Source organism: Salvelinus namaycush, chromosome 37, assembly GCF_016432855.1.
Source record: "Salvelinus namaycush isolate Seneca chromosome 37, SaNama_1.0, whole genome shotgun sequence".
Lineage (NCBI taxonomy): Eukaryota > Metazoa > Chordata > Actinopteri > Salmoniformes > Salmonidae > Salvelinus > Salvelinus namaycush.
In genome coordinates, this window is record NC_052343.1 from 21606155 (window position 1) to 21622833 (window position 16679).

At 44.0% G+C, this 16679-nt stretch overlaps 1 pseudogene; it reads right to left on the reverse strand.

Annotated features, from left to right (window-relative positions):
* The window catches only part of LOC120030902, a 212187-nt pseudogene that overhangs the window by 151085 nt on the left and 44423 nt on the right, over positions 1-16679 (reverse strand).

A 16679-nucleotide genomic window follows, 5' to 3' on the forward strand; every position in this document is an offset into this window, starting at 1 on the left:
GAGAACCAACCCGAAGAGCAAATGTATCAGGTACTGGAGTGGGTAATAGCCAAGGTAGCAGAACCCATGGCTAGGGGTGAATCTAGGGTTGGAGATGGGGGTTAAGGAAGGAGACCGGACCTGAGGTATGGGATAGGGCCGGGATGATACCAGTCCCACACAAAAAAATCCATGGCGAAAATGAAAACACAAAGCAGACCAAATTCTTTGGTCCTTTAAATACCTGCTGTGTGAAAAATGTTGTGTGCTATAGCTTGAAAAATCAATCATTGTGACTATGGATGACAACATAATGATGTTTATTTCCAACAGTAGGGCTGTTTTCCTAAAGAAGTTAAATCCACTTAGTGTTTTGTTTCCTTGCCGCGATACTGGTATCATCCCAGCCCTAGCGTGGGAGAGCTTTTTGAAAGTGATACTCTCACTCTCAATCCCAGCCCACTTCATGAAGTACCCTCTCTGGAATAACAGAATGGGTGTAAAAACTAAATAGCCGAAACTCCACTTAGCCCACCAGAGGAAGCTAGGGATTGATTGGAGATAGAGTGAGACGTTTCCATGGAAAGAAACACTATAAATCTGGACATTTACACATTTAAGAATGCCTAATGAAGATAATGAGTGACAGGCAGGAAGACAAACACCTGAGCCAGCGTCACAGACGCCGCAAAAATAACAACAGCAACCACACATGCATGACCAATCCTTCTCTTAATCAATTTGTCTCAGCCTGCGATCACACACACACACACACACACACACACACACACACACACACACACACACACACACACACACACACACACACACACACACACACACACACACACACACACACACACACACACACACACACACACACACACACACACAGTATGCCTGTCATCTTGATTGACAGACAGGTTAAGTGAGGTGAACAGCTACAGGAGTACTCTTCAAAAATGACAAAATATGTTCCAAGGTTTAAACATATCCAGTCATCTTCAGATATGATGCCATGTTTTGGGCACATCCAGGGGAGTTAGTTCCACACTTAGGATTCTACCCAAAATCTATTCAAGATTGAATGTAGTGCATTTCACAACACACTTGACAGAGAATAAATGCCATAATAACTGTTTCTAAACATCCCACCATGATCCAATACAGAATGACTCCAGAAATCTAGATGAAGAACCAGAAGAAAAGACAGTGATGTGATTGAACTGAAGCCAACTGACCACCTCTGCTCTCCCATCTCCCAAAAGGCTGGGTGGGGATTGGCTCACCTGTCCATCAGTCCTGTCCACTGCCTTGCTATTGGCTGAGGGAAGATTTGTAAGCCTGTCACTTAGACTGTCACTCAGCCTGTCAGTCAGGGAGGAGAAGCCATTGTGGCTCCAGACAGCTGGCTGAGAACTACAGCACTTCCATTAAGACTCAACATCACTCACTGCCAATTACGGCTCCAGAACGCACCCAGTCGCCGGAATATGGACACCAGGGAGTGAAACTGAGCACGCCCTGGCTGGCACTCACAAAGTCACACAGATACCCTTTACAGACAGACTTTACGGTATGTTGCCAGTAAAAAAAAATCAGCCAATGTATTTTAGAGCCCAATTCATATCGTCCCATTTTTACCATATTCTTGGCCGGGATAAGCCTTGTATATCTCCTGTGCAGATTCTGGCAAGTTTAGGAGAGGAAGAAGATGTGGGCCGATGTGGATGGACGTCTATTTCAATAAATCAATTGAAAATACACCATCACAAAGAAATATATTACTATATTGTTTTATGCAGGCCCTAAAACCTTATAAGACTAATAACATGTATTTTCAAAAGAACAGAATGGCACATTTTTGTTGTCTATGTTACTGGTCTGTGCAGCCTATACAGTGCATATGGAAAGTATCAGACCCATTGACTTTTTCCAATTTTGGTTACGTTATTTGTTACCTTATTCTAAAATTGATTAAATCGTTTTCCCCCCCTCAATCAATCTACACATAATACCCCATAATGACAAAGCAAAAACAGGTATAGATATGTTTTGCAAATGTATAAAAACAGAATAAATTCATTTACATAAAGTATTCAGACCCTTTACTCAGTACTTTGTTGAATCACTTTTGGCAGCGATTACAGCCTCGAGTATTCTTGGGTATGACGCTACAAGCTTGGGACACGTGCATTTAGGGAGTTTCTCCCATTCTACTCTGCAGATCCTCACAAGCTCTGTCAGGTTGGATGGGGAACGTCGCTGCACAGCTATTTTCAGGTCTCTCCAGAAATGTTCGATCGGGTTCAAGTCCGGGCTCTGGCTGGGCCACTCAAGGACATTCAGAGACTTGTCTCGAAGCCACTCCTGTGTTGTCTTTATGTAAATAAGATATGCGTTTTTAATTTTTAATAAATCAAATATATATATATTTTTTTGCTTTGTCATTATGGGGTATTGTGTGTAGATTGATGACGAAAAAAAGTTTTAGAATAAGGCAATTTTAGAATAAGGCTGTAATGTAACACAATGTGGAAAAAGACAAGGGGTCTGAATACTTTCCAAATGCACTGTATGGCTGCAGCATGCACATGAAATCAATAGGTATTTTGTTCATTAAACAGACAAGACACTTAGGCTACCCTGATTACAGTCAACACGCATATATTTTATAGTAGGCTAAGAATGTAGGTACCATTGAGAGCCTCTTGACTGGCTGTATCACTGCTAGGTATGGCAATAGCACCGCCCTCGATCGCAAGGCGCTACAGAAGGTGGTGCAGACAGCCCTGGGACCGAGCTCCTTGTCATCCATGATCTCTGTATCAGGTGGTGTGAAAGGAAGGCCCGGAAAATTGTTAACGACTCCAACCACCCAAGCCATAGACTGTTCTCTCTGCTTCCGCATGGCAAACAGTCCCGGTGCATCAAGTCTGACGCCAACAGGCTCCTGAACAGCTTCAATCCCCACGCCATAATACTGCTAAATACTGTTGCTAACAAATAGCTACATGGACTATCTGAGTTGACGCTTGTATTTTATTCTTATTTTTGCACTGTCTCTATGCACACTCACAGGGACCTACACACTCACACACACTGACACACATACATTTATAATGACTCTACACACACCCATAAAATCATCATATATGCTGCTGCTACTCTGTTTATCATATATCCTATTACTCCTAATACATACATTATATACAAAAGTATGTGGACACCCCTTCAAATTAGTGGCTTCGGCTATTTCAGCCACACCCGTTGCTGACAGGTGTATAAAATTGAGCACACAGCCATGCAATCTCCATAGACAAACAAGCAGGGAGAACAGTTTTACAGTTTTAAAGCTAATTTCCTGCAATTCTACACATTTTGACATGACTTATGCCATGTTAATATGATGAGTTACTAACAAAATCATCAGGGGGCCCCTGGAGGTCAGGGCCCCTGGGTAGGCCTACATTATATTCACAGTACATGATCCTTGGTTGGCTGACTGAATTTATTGGGGGGACATTCAAGTCGTCAATGTGTTGCTGTAACTAGCAGCAAGATAACCTAATGTTTGAACTTTTGAGTTTGTGACGCAATAGGTTAAATGCAGATGTGCAACCCTCAGGCTATTTATTTCTAGCCGCTATGCTGCATCAGGTGGGCTACACCATGTGATAATGCTTATTGATAAATAGTAGGACTGGGACGATACCAGTATCGTGATATTTTTTCCATGGCAAAAATGAGAACAGGAAGCAGATCTAACTCTTTGGTCCTTTAAAAACCTGCTTTATGTAAAATATTATGATCTGTATCTTGGAAAATAAATCAATGTGAATGGATGACAACATAATGATGTCTGTTTCCAACATTAGGGCTGTTTTCCTAAAGAAGTTAAATCCTCTTTGCGATTTGTTTCCTTACCATGATACTAACGAGTATCGTGATACTGGTATCGTCCCAGCCCAACTAAATAGCTCACCTGCCTGACAATATGAACCAATCTGTTATATTGGGGTCATTTCTGGAGGGGGAATGATATTTTATTTTTCACTTATGAGTAGAAAGTCCTTTTAAAAAGTAACCAGAACTGACCTTCTCACAGTCATCCTCCCTCCAGAATTGCAGGTCCCTCCGTGTTGTGTAGTATTCTGTGTGCTTTTGACAGTGCTGTGTGCCCCCCACCTCCCAAATTCACATGTAACCATTGGGTGTCTTACCTCATCCAGTTCAGAGATGTAGATGGGTTTCTCCTCAAAGCCGATGGGCATGGGATCACTAGGAAGAATCTCCACCTCTTCATACTTCTTATTATTCTCTCTCTTTATCCCCTCTGGTAACATCAGCTGAACACAACACAAACACATCCCAAATATTAACAACACGCCGCATTACATAAAGTACATTTCCACCCCAATCTATTTATTACCAACTGAGCTACATAATATTATACATTTTACAATACACATAATAAAACAACAAACAGTGCCTCAACTTGGAAACAAACACGTTCAAAGTCATTTGAAAATGTATCAACTTTCCAGTGAACATCATTTCCCCTACCCCACCTGCTCCTACTGAACTGAGGACTAAATAAACACACCCCAGGTTAGTTGATGTAAATAGTGAGTGAAAAATCAGCAAGAACAAAAGAATAGATCATAAAAACGGGATAAAAGCAGTGGCTTGTGGGTAATGTGAGGGGTGCTGGTGTGTAATAAAAGGAACAGACTGCCGTGAAGGATGGTGGGTAAACAAAGAACTGAAAAGTGTGTGTGTGTACTCTATGACTTTCCTCACTATGAAAGAGAAATGGAAGTAATACAAACTAATACAAAGCAAGCTGTTCATTTTGCCCAATAATACAGGTGGGCAGGATTTGAAAATGTCTTCTAGTCTTGTTATAATCACTTTTTATTTCGATAGAACATGATGGTCTAGGGGTCAAGTGTATAGGGCATAGATTTGGTATTGGGCAGTACAGGGCTTTGTCCCAAAAGGCTCCATATTCCCTTATCCCTACATAGTGCAGTACTTTTGACCAGAGCCCTATGGAGCCTGCTCAAAAGTAGTGCATTAAATAAGAAAAAGGGTGCCATTTGTGACGCACCTCTGGTAATCCCCACATACTGTACCTTGGCTCCCCCTACGAAGGCGGAGGTCTTGGTGGCCTCGGCGTAGCAGTCATAGACGTTGGGGTAGCGGACGCGTTCGTACACCCTCTCTCTGCTCAGCAATGGAGACCGCCGTGCTGTCAGCAGGGCCTGCTCTCTGGAGTAACACAACCATTAATCAACCACAGCACAACCGTGACACAACAATAACACATCTATGAAACCCATAAAGAAATATATGTATAGTATTTTAACACCAAACATCCACATGAACAGCAGAACAGCCATAGTTACACATGCTTAATGTGTGGTTGGTTGTGATTGGGGATGGATACTAGAGTTGAGAGCTGTTAGACAGGAGAGGTGTGGAGATGTGAGGCGCTGCAGTAATACTATTCTCTGCTAACGTAACGTGGCTTACCTCTCTGCTAATCTCTTCCCTCACACTCTGCCGGATTTGGCCCGGATAAGTTTTTAATTAAACAGATCGCTGCGTCGCTTTTTTATCCGCTGAAAGTAAACTTTCAGAAAGATCCCTTCTTATTTATTTTTTTCAGAAAAAAGTGTGACCAGGAGCCGTGTTTTTTTTTCTTATACCCTGCAGCCGAGCAGTGATGAAAAATGCAGGAGGGTGTAAAGAAGCGATCACAGGGGGAGATATAGAAAAAGAAGTAAAGCAGAGAGAGAAGGGAAAACGAAAGAGAGGGAGGGAAAAAGAGGCAAAGAGAAAGAGATGGGAAGAGAGACAGAAGAGAAAGATGGGAAGAGAGAGAAGAGAAAGGGGAAGAGCTAGAGAGAGAGCGAGATTGAGTGTGGTGGTTCACCTCTGAGCTCTCATCTCCTTGGGGTCAAAGTAGAGGTCGGAAGAGGATTCGGTGTCATCCCAGCGTCTCTCCCCCCTCTTCCTCTCCCTCTTCTCCTCCCTCCGGTGCATCTTCATCATCTCTTTCTCCTGGATGGATGGTCACCTGACAGCCGTAGGTGGGCTTGCTGCTCCCCTCTCCTCCGCCTCCTTTACGGCTACCATCTAAACACAAGAATAACAAAGACATCAGTAAAAGATTTGTGGATTAAATTTATATGTTTAAATTAATGATTAGAATATTCCACCCCGAAACTATATAATTGTATGTAATTGATTAGAATCAATGAAATAGATTAATTAGAATCATCAAATTATTATTAATGATGTGTGTAGTCTTAGTCAGTAAAATTATAACAAATGATGTGTGTAGTTTTAGTCAGAATTAGGGTAAAACAATATATCTGTACAGTATGTCTCTAAAGTGTCTTAAACACAGACTGTCTGAGCAAGATTCAGTGCCGACCTTGGCTAGGGGCCACTGAGAGATTTGGGAAAAGACAGGGAGTGCTTCTCACGGTCCCTAATCTTTGTCGGCTGGGTATTGATACAGTATGTGCGTAGGATACCTACTGTTTGTGTGCAAAAGTATGTGCGTAAGTAGCTAGTCTAAAATGAATGGTTTTGTACAACGAGGGAGCGCGCCCGTGAATAAACATTTTGACTATCATAGCTGGGGCCTCCGTCTGTTTCATTTCAACCAGTATCTTACAAATTCTGGGTCGCAGACCGAGTAGTTAATTTTTATTGGGTTTATGAACACTGAGAACATAATTCTCGTGACAATTTGGTCCTTCGAGCCGGATCTCAATACCTGCCTCTGTCGCCCCAAGGAACTGCTGAAAACCATGCACGGGCGGATCCAGGATCCGTAAGACAAAGACCTGACCTCTCAATTGAGGGTTTATTTGAGGCCAGTGGTGAACTGGTACACGACAGAGGTGGTGACGAGATCCAACCTACATTGCTTTTCCCAGTCTACGAGACGACAGTCAGTAAATCTTTATTCACGAATTCTGGGGAATTGACGCTCGGGCTACATTCAGAAATATATTTGAGTGTTTTTTGTGTAGTTTAGGTGTTGATTTTAAAATTCCCATAGGGCATTCTGACCCGGTGATCTATCTTTAGAATTTTGTGTAGAGAAAAGTTTTAAAGGCAACGAAGTATTCTATGCAAATGGTAGGTAGGAATTGGGTGTAGAGACACCTAGGCAGCAGTAGAAGGGGGTCCGTAATGACACCAGGTATCTGCAGTACCAATATAAACTAGAGAATATTGAGATCTAACTGAGACCTGATCAAGAATATATTAGAAGGTCCGTAAATGACGCAAAGTATCAGGGGCTACTACCAAACTATCTGTGGCCACTACCTATGTAAACTAACTGAAAGGAGATATACACATTAGAAAAGGACGATAGCAATTGAGTAAGGAATTAAAGAGACACACACACATAGATTGTGATAACTATAGTGATTGGATAACGGTAAAAAGCACACACCTAGATCATAGAAATACACATAGATTGTGAGAATAAGCATAGAAACTACAAGGTTTTACTAAACATGGGTAGTAAATCCTCACAGGAGTATGAATTTGATGGAAGTTTGGACGTAGAAAAGTTGGAACTAATGATAAGACAAACCGACAGAGATGGTCACAAAGAAACAGTTGAGTCATCACTGTGTAATCATCATTGTGTAATTGAGCACTTATAATATGGTAACTAAGTATGGAACAGCATGTACAGTACTATAATACACAATTTGCCACCGCCTATTGTATACTACCTATACTATACCGCCTATATTATAGCTGTAGGTCTAGGTGAAGTCACCCCACCGTCTACTCTTCAGCTCAGCTAAAGAGTTGCTAGACTGGTCAATAGTTAATGGTGAGAGCCGAGCTGCGACGCAACAGGACTGACAAGTGGCTGTGTGTGTTTTTCCAGACTGCAACAACCATATCTGTTCAGATTCTGGTAGCCACCAGGTGGAAAGGACAATTTGTAACCCCAGGACCTCAGCATTAATTCATATTGTAACGTGTGTGTGTCCTTTACTTAACCTGCATGGTTAAGGGCCCACAGGAGACCACCAGCTCAGCTTGTTGTTGAGCAGGGAGAAAGAGCATCACAGGAGCAAAATAAACCCTAACAGCATACAAGTACAAGTGACGTGAGTAAAATCCATAACTACTTCAACAGAGGACCTACAACCCCAGGGTGGTCTAGACCTTTATCTTTCTAGTGTGTGTGTGTGTGTGTGAGTGAGAGAGTGTGTACTATTTTCCAGAGAATTTACCAATTTTCCTTCCTGAGTAAATTGCAAGAAATTACCAGTATCCCGGTACCACTGTAAATGGAGAAATACACACATGAATCTAACGTAGCCTAGTTTTAAATGACTATTTTACCCAGGTAATCCATTGGTTTTGTTGTTTTCAGTAGTCCATAGTAGACAAATTCACTAAATATTTTTCAAAACAATGAGTCTAGATTTCTAGCTTTGAATGTCCTGATCATTCCTGATGTTCCCAATTGCCCATTTGAGTAAATTCGTACAATTCCCAACATTCCCCTCTAACTGGATTGAGTGGGCGGTGTGTTGACTTGGTTTAACACATAGGTGTCAAAAGTGCTTCAAATATAAAACAGTTGAGATTATTTCGCAGAAAATAATAATGTTCCTTGAGTTGTCAGAGTTTAGCGTGACGAAAAGTAGCTAACAGCCATGCTCTGTGTTCTCTCATGTCTCGTCATTGAGCAGAGCAGCCCAAGAGGAGCTTTTTGCTATATACACAGACATCCAGAGCTGCCATGAGCAGAGCTCATGCACAGCGAGCAAGTGACAGACGGAGAGGAGCAGCTAATGGATTTAATAACAAATAAAGTTATTTCTAATTTCGAGTTTTGGGCAAAAGCAATCGGGCCTGGGTAGGGTAGGGCCTGAACATTGCAGGCATAGGTAGGGCTCAGGCAGGGCTCTATTAAACATCTCAGCAAATCATTTGAATTACACGTCCACCGGTGGTTGAACATCCCAAGAGAGTCAGCTAGAACGTGCTGCTTTCTGGCAAAGAAGAGCAGGGTAGAAGTGCAAAGTCTCGCATGGTGACGTAATTTGACTTTTTGACAGACGGGGTGTTTCGATATCTAAGATACAACCGTATGATAAATGATGATATTTCGAGACCGTATGCATGGTGGATTGACTAGAAATACACATTAAATGGATATAGGGTAAAATTCCCCTTTAAGGTAGCCTAGGCCTATGAAGCACTTTTGGCCAACTGCTCAAATATTATGAGGTCCAGTGAAAATGACATTTGTTTTAGCCTACCTCAGAATTTTCTCGCCCCTTGTAACTGGCTATCAGGGGGATTTGGGAAGGTTGTGGGTGTTTTCACTTCATTATAACCTGCTTATTGTGGTGACTGTCACAGGGAACATCAGCTTCTAAACAAACAGGCCTAGGCTAGCAGAGATTCAGCACCATGGATAGCTCAGTTAATCAACTGCCCGCAAATCTGACCAGTAGCCCACCGTGTGCCCGCTTTTGTAATCATAACGTCATGAAACAATCGTACAAATGTCAATTTCCTCAAGCGCTTTTGTGGACACAGTATCTGCCGTTTTGTGATTAGCAACCGTTTTTGTGATTAGCAACGTTAGTGGAGATTTAATTGTGAGATTGATATTGAGATTGTGTACCGTAACGGCGTCGAGAGGTTGCGTGTAGCCTGCACATATAGTAAGCAATTACATATAGAAGCCATGCAGCCTAAGGGATATTTTCTATTGGGGACTTTATGAGTAAATATGGTAGGCTGCTAGCGTTGACTGGAATAATGTATGAATGAAGCCAGAGAGTTGATACATCGCACGTGCATATTTTGCATTTTTGCATCTCCGCTTTTTTACCCTTCTCTTTCTCTGCATATCCTCTCACCAGTTGTGATAAGTTGAGGGATTCTTGGGGAGGGTAGGCTATGGCCATTTTTTGGGGTGCTGATCTGTATAGCCTGCAGGCCTACTTGTTGTTTGCAATGGAATGGTAGGAGAACCCATTGCACGCAGCGCTTTGAATTTATGGCGACTTTGTGTAAGTAAATAGGCCTAAGGTAGGCTACAACAGCACGCACACAATCACACACTGAGCGCTGATGATTGATCATGCAGATAGCAGAGCAGGCCAGAGAAGCCAGAGATGGACACAAAATAGAATTTAACAGTTCAATTTCACGTCACGCTGTTCATATAAATAATGTATTATAATGTACCGGTTTCTCGCCATTATTTATCCCTGGAAACGAGAAGGTTGTGAGAGAGTGTGGCACAGCGAGTGTTAAAGCCCCCAGAGACTGCCTCCCTGACTGAGCCACAACAGTTCAATAGAAGACAGAATTGCTCTTGAAAACAGATGAGATGTGATGATTGTCCTGAGGCCTCGGCTGATTGTCTGAATGATCTTATCTTTATCTCCTCTAACGGCTCTAGCTGCTGCACCCCCCCCCATTACCTCTCTTCCCCTCCTCCCTCTCTTCACTCCAACATTCCCTCATTCTTGATGCGCCTATTCCTCTAGCCTAATCTATTCCCTCTCCCTCCCTTTCCAGCTCACTCTCATCAACTCCTGCTACATCTCTCAGAACAGTGATTGCCACCAGGACTCATGCAATTCTTTTAATTTTTAAGGTACGACTAGGGCTGGAATAATTACTGTATAAGGTTATGGATGAAGACCCTCATGAAAAGAACCGTCATAAATGTTTAAAAAATATATAATAATATAACTTCTGTGCGTGGAAGGAACCTGAAGACGGGAGGGCGGGGCATTCGTGTGGTTGAGTCCGTTTCGGCCGTTACATGGACTCTTAACGTGATGAAACTTTGTTGCTCCTTGCTGAAACAAGCTAATTAGACTTCAGTTGCCTAGACAACGCACCCCACAATGCAGCAGCAGCAGACACAGAAAATAGAATGAATAGAACATGCTTGGAAACTCTAAACCTGGCAATTTGACTGGTAAACTCATGGGTAGCCTACACTCGCAATAGTCCAAGTTGATATTCACATAATAATTAGGAATTTCCCTCACCCATGCCCACAAATTGGGGAAAACATATATTCTTTCCATTGACCCCCAGTTTTACAGAAATAACAAAACATGCCAAAAATCAGGGCAAAAATCCCAACCTGCCGTTTGCAATGCTCCCATGTAGGGAAATAGAGCCTGTGAAAAGAGCCCTGTGGCTTCAGGCTATTTGGTGTGGGAGAGTAGGAAATGTGGGGACCCGGTGTCCTAGTACGCTACAGTTGTCTGTGTGTGTGTAATACATTTCATCCCAGGTAAGACATTTAAATTGTTTAGTGTAGTCCATTTGTAACTCCACTCACTACATGTAGCTGTATAGTCCGTTTGTTCGTGTTGTTGGTCTAGGCTAGCTTAATGTTCCTGACGGTAGCTAGCTAACACTCACTCAGGTGGCTGCTAGCACAGTCATAAAAAGGGGCATTTGGAAAGCCCTACAATATTACGATGTTCTAAGTAGTGAGAATGCTCTTTTCAATGTTGAAAAGTAATTTTCAGACATGTTGTACTTTTCTTAATTGTACACTGAACAAACACAACATGTAAAGTGTTGGTCCCATGTTTCATGAGCTGAAATAAAAGATCACAGAAATGTTCCATACGCACAAAAAGTTTATTTCACTCAAATGTTGTGAACAAATGTGTTTACATCCCTGTTAGTGAGCATTTGTCCTTTGCCAACATAATCCATCCACCTGACAGGTGTGGCTTATCAAGAAGCTGATTAAACAGCATGATCATTACACAGGTGCACCTTGTGCTGGGGAAAATAAAAGGCCACTCTAAAATGTGCAGTTTTGTCACAACACAATGCCACAGATGTCTCAAGTTTTGAGGGAGCGTGCAATTGGCATGCTGACTGCAGGAATGTCTACAAGAGCTGTTGCCAGATCATTTTTGTTTTATTTTTCTACCATAAGCCACCTCCAACGCCATTTTAGAGAATTTGGCAGTACATTCAACCGGCCTCACAACCGCAGACCACACGTTACCATGCCAGCCCAGGACCTCCACCAACCTGTCACGGTTTTCTAAAGTAGAACCCAGAAGCAGACCAGGACAAGGAGAGTAAGACGAAGGTGAGTATTTATTTACAAGTTTAAATGTAGTGATAGAAAAATCCAAGTGGCGGAGCGGGCAGCGGAGGTGAGTTGATGGGATTGAATAGGCAGATCCAAGGAAGTAACTGAAGTCACCGACGACCAGGTAGGGATGGGATGAGTGTTCCGGGTGAATGACTGTAGACAGAAAAAACGGAGGTGAGTTCAAGGCAAGCAAGACGTACAAAACAACAAAACAAACTCTATCAAACTGGAGGCTGATACGCTGGCACAACATACTGTTCATGGCTAACGATCCGGCAGGGAATGGATGTCAGGTCAGCGCTTATGAAGTGGAGGGGTGATGATCAGGACCAGGTGTGCAGATAGCTGATGGGATACAGGTGCGGGTACTCAGAGATCCTCCAACTAGCTACGTCGCCCGGCAACCAGACAGGGTGCGTTCCAGGACACCGGAAAAAACACTCCAGGACAGAACACAGGCAAAAACAGACTCAGGAAGCGGGATTCGTGACACAACCAGCTTTTTCACCTGCAGGATCATCTGAGGCCAGCCACCCGGAGAGCTGATGAAACTGTGGGTTTGCACAACTGAAGACTCTGTCAGAAACCGTCTCCAGGAAGCTCATCTACATGCTCGTCGTCTTGACCTGACTGCAGTTAGGCGTTGTAATCAACTTCAATGGGCAAATGTCCACCGTGGATGGCTCTTCACGGATGAATCCCAGTTTCAACTGTACCGGGCAGAAGGCATGTATGGTGTCGTGTGGGCGAGCGGTTTGCTGATGTCAACGTTGTAAACAGTGTCCCATGGTGGCGGTAGTGTTATGGTAAGGGCAGGCATTAGCTATGGATACCGAACACAATTGCATTTTAGGGAAGGCAATTTGAATGCACAGAGATACCGTGACGAGATCCTGAGGCCCATTGCCCTCCCATCTGTCGCCATCACCTCATGTTTTAGCATGATAAATCAAATCAAATCAAATTTTATTTGTCACATACACATGGTTAGCAGATGTTAATGCGAGTGTAGCGAAATGCTTGTGCTTCTAGTTCCGACAATGCAGTAATAACCAACAAGTAATCTAACCTAACAATTCCACAACTACTACCTTATACACACAAGTGTAAAGGGATAAAGAATATGTACATAAAGATATATGAATGAGTGATGGTACAGAACGGCATAGGCAAGATGCAGTAGATGGTATAGAGTACAGTATATGCATATGAGATGAGTAATGTAGGGTATGTAAACATAAAGTGGCATAGTTTAAAGTGGCTAGTGATACATGTATTACATAAAGATGGCAAGATGCAGTAGATGATATAGAGTACAGTATATACATATACATATGAGATGAGTAATGTAGGGTATGTAAACATTATATTAAGTGGCATTGTTTAAAGTGGCTAGTGGTACATTTTTACATAATTTCCATCAATTCCCATTATTAAAGTGGCTGGAGTTGAGTCAGTATGTTGGCAGCGGCCGCTAAATGTTAGTGGTGGCTGTTTAACAGTCTGATGGCCTTGAGATAGAAGCTGTTTTTCAGTCTCTCGGTCCCTGCTTTGATGCACCTGTACTGACCTCGCCTTCTGGATGATAGCGGGGTGAACAGGCAGTGGCTTGGGTGGTTGTTGTCCTTGATGATCTTTATGGCCTTCCTGTGACATCGGGTGGTGTAGGTGTCCTGGAGGGCAGGTAGTTTGCCCCCGGTGATGCGTTGTGCAGACCTCACTACCCTCTGGAGAGCCTTACGGTTGTGGGCGGAGCAGTTGCCGTACCAGGCGGTGATACAGCCCGACAGGATGCTCTCGATTGTGCATCTGTAGAAGTTTCTGAGTGCTTTTGGTGACAAGCCGAATTTCTTCAGCCTCCTGAGGTTGAAGAGGCGTTGCTACGCCTTCTTCACAACGCTGTCTGTGTGGGTGGACCAATTCAGTTTGTACGTGATGTGTACACCGAGGAACTTAAAACTTTCCACCTTCTCCACTACTGACCCGTCGATGTGGATAGGGGGGTGCTCCCTCTGCTGTTTCCTGAAGTCCACAATCATCTCCTTTGTTTTGTTGACGTTGAGTGTGAGGTTATTTTCCTGGCACCACACTCCGAGGGCCCTCACCTCCTCCCTGTAGGCCATCTCGTCGTTGTTGGTAATCAAGCCTACCACTGTAGTGTCATCCGCAAACTTGATGATTGAGTTGGAGGCGTGCATGGCCACGCAGTCGTGGGTGAACAGGGAGTACAGGAGAGGGCTCAGAACGCACCCTTGTGGGGCCCCAGTGTTGAGGATCAGCGGGGTGGAGATGTTGTTACCTACCCTCACCACCTGGGGGCGGCCCGTCAGGAAGTCCAGGACCCAGTTGCACAGGGCGGGGTCGAGACCCAGGGTCTCGAGCTTGATGACGAGTTTGGAGGGTACTATGGTGTTGAATGCTGAGCTGTAGTCGATGAACAGCATTCTCACATAGGTATTCCTCTTGTCCAGATGGGTTAGGGCAGTGTGCAGTGTGGTTGCGATTGCGTCGTCTGTGGACCTATTGGGTCGGTAAGCAAATTGGAGTGGGTCTAGGGTGTCCGGTAGGGTGGAGGTGATATGGTCCTTGACTAGTCTCTCAAAGCACTTCATGATGACGGAAGTGAGTGCTACGAGGCGGTAGTCGTTTAGCTCAGTTACCTTAGCTTTCTTGGGAACAGGAACAATGGTTGCCCTCTTGAAGCATGTGGGAACAGCAGACTGGGATAAGGATTGATTGAATATGTCCGTAAACACACCAGCCAGCTGGTCTGCGCATGCTCTGAGGACGCGGCTGGGAATGCCGTCTGGGCCTGCAGCCTTGCGAGGGTTAACACGTTTAAATGTTTTACTCACCTCGGCTGCAGTGAAGGAGAGCCCGCAGGTTTTGGTAGCGGGCCGTGTCAGTGGCACTGTATTGTCCTCAAAGCGAGCAAAAAAGTTATTTAGTCTGTCTGGGAGCAAGCCATCCTGGTCCGCGACGGGGCTGGTTTTCTTTTTGTAATCTGTGATTGACTGTAGACCCTGCCACATACCTCTTGTGTCTGAGCTGTTGAATTGCGACTCTATTTTGTCTCTGTACTGGGACTTAGCTAGTTTGATTGCCTTGCGGAGAGAATAGCTACACTGTTTGTATTCGGTCATGTTTCCGGTCACCTTGCCCTGGTTAAAAGCAGTGGTTCGCGCTTTCAGTTTCACGCGAATGCTGCCGTCAATCCACGGTTTCTGGTTTGGGAATGTTTTAATCGTTGCTGTGGGTACGACATCGTCAATGCACTTTCTAATGAACTCGCTCACCGAATCAGCATATTCGTCAATGTTGTTGTTGGACGCAATGCGGAACATATTCCAATCCGCGTGATCGAAGCAGTCTTGAAGCGTGGAATCAGATTGGTCGGACCAGCGTTGAACAGACCTGAGCGAGGGAGCTTGTTGTTTTAGTTTCTGTTTGTAGGCTGGAAGCAACAAAATGGAGTCGTGGTCAGCTTTTCCGAAAGGAGGGCGGGGGAGGGCCTTATATGCGTCGCGGAAGTTAGTATAACAATGATCCAAGGTTTTACCAGCCCTGGTAGCACAATCGATATGCTGATAGAATTTAGGGAGTTTTGTTTTCAGATTGGCCTTGTTAAAATCCCCAGCTACGATGAATGCAGCCTCAGGGTGTGTGGTTTCCAGTTTACAAAGAGTCAGATAAAGTTCGTTCAGGGCCATCGATGTGTCTGCTTGGGGGGGAATATATACGGCTGTGATTATAATCGAAGAGAATTCCCTTGGTAGATAATGCGGTCGACATTTGATTGTGAGGAGTTCTAGATCAGGTGAACAGAATGACTTGAGTTCCTGTATGTTGTTATGATCACACCACGTCTCGTTAATCATAAGGCATACCCCCCCGCCCCTCTTCTTACCAGAAAGATGTATGTTTCTGTCGGCGCGATGCGTGAAGAAACCAGCTGGCTGCACCGACTCCGTTAGCGTCTCTTGAGTTAGCCATGTTTCCGTGAAGCAGAGAACGTTACAATCTCTGATGTCTCTCTGGAATGTTACCCTTGCTCGGATTTCATCAACCTTATTGTCAAGAGACTGGACATTGGCGAGTAGTATGCTAGGGAGTGGAGCGTGATGTGCCCGTCTCCGAAGCCTGACCAGGAGACCGCTACGTTTGCCCCTTTTACGGCGTCGCATAGGGTCGCCGGCTGGGATCAGATCCATTGTATTGGGTGGAAGGCAAAACACTGGATCCGTTTCGGGAAAGTCATATTCCTGGTTGGAACGATGGTGAGTTGACGTTGCTCTTATATTCAGTAGTTCCTCCCGACTGTATGTAATGAAACCTAAGATTACCTGGGGTACCAATGTAAGGAATAACACATAAAAAAACAAAATACTGCATATTTTCCAAGGAACGCGAAGCGAGGCGGCCATCTTGGTCGGCGCCGGAAGTACCGATAATGCACGGCCCCATGTCGCAAGGATCTGTACACAATTCCTGGAAGCTGAAAATGTCCCAGTTCTTCCATGGCCTGCATACTCACCAGACG